General features: G+C 39.4%; 1 non-coding gene across 1 annotated transcript; it reads right to left on the bottom strand.

Moving 5' to 3' along the window:
• Positions 1–442: 442 nt before the first annotated feature.
• On the bottom strand, positions 443–524 carry Trnal-aag. Its single transcript has one exon. It is a non-coding gene; the product is annotated as a tRNA-Leu (tRNA).
• Positions 525–769: the final 245 nt, after the last annotated feature.

Raw genomic sequence — 769 nt, 5'->3', positions numbered from 1 at the left:
AATATCCAAGAGAAAGTGTCATATAGAGCTAGGAACATGCTGGGATAAAAGTCTGCCAAGTTTGTTCAAATGAATGACATTGATCTACTTTCAACATCAGTTCCGCGCTATCAAAAGGAAACGACCACAAACGTTCTGCAGCTTGCCAAAACACACGCATTCACCTCAAGCACGCATCTCGAACACGGAAGAGAACAGGAGAGACCGTTCTGAAATGAACTACCCCAAACTAAATCTATATACTTTAATGCTACGAGAGTGTATTTTTATTTATGAGCAAGATGTAGTATACACATTCTATTGGAGACGTTCGGGTATTTACTTTGAAATGAACAAAAGTAAAAAAAAACAAAAAAAACAAAAAACACGAAATCAAATTATGGTATAAAAGTACATAATGGTTATCAATATTATTAGATTCATGAAGCAAATAAAAATGATCTGGCAGCGGTGGGATTCGAACCCACGCCTCCGAAGAGACTGGTGCCTTAAACCAGCGCCTTAGACCGCTCGGCCACGCTACCTTCTTAAGAGCAGTGAGCAGTAAGGATCTATCGTTACTTACAGAAAACTATCGCGCGTGCATGCAACCAACATATGCACGCGCTTCGTGGTCTCGAGACATATATAATGAAAGATATGTGCTGTTTCGAATTCCGAAAAATCAAATTTAATTGCAAATACCAGACGCTCTGTGTCCTGAGTTAAACTGGACACTCGTGTGTCAAAAACACGGTAGAAGCGTGATGAAAAACGCATACGTTATTAA

This window comes from Pecten maximus, unplaced genomic scaffold (assembly GCF_902652985.1).
Source record: "Pecten maximus unplaced genomic scaffold, xPecMax1.1, whole genome shotgun sequence".
Taxonomy (NCBI): Eukaryota; Metazoa; Mollusca; class Bivalvia; order Pectinida; family Pectinidae; genus Pecten; species Pecten maximus.
The sequence above is the reverse complement of the archived record's forward strand: the minus strand, read 5'-3'. Positions and strand labels throughout refer to the sequence as shown.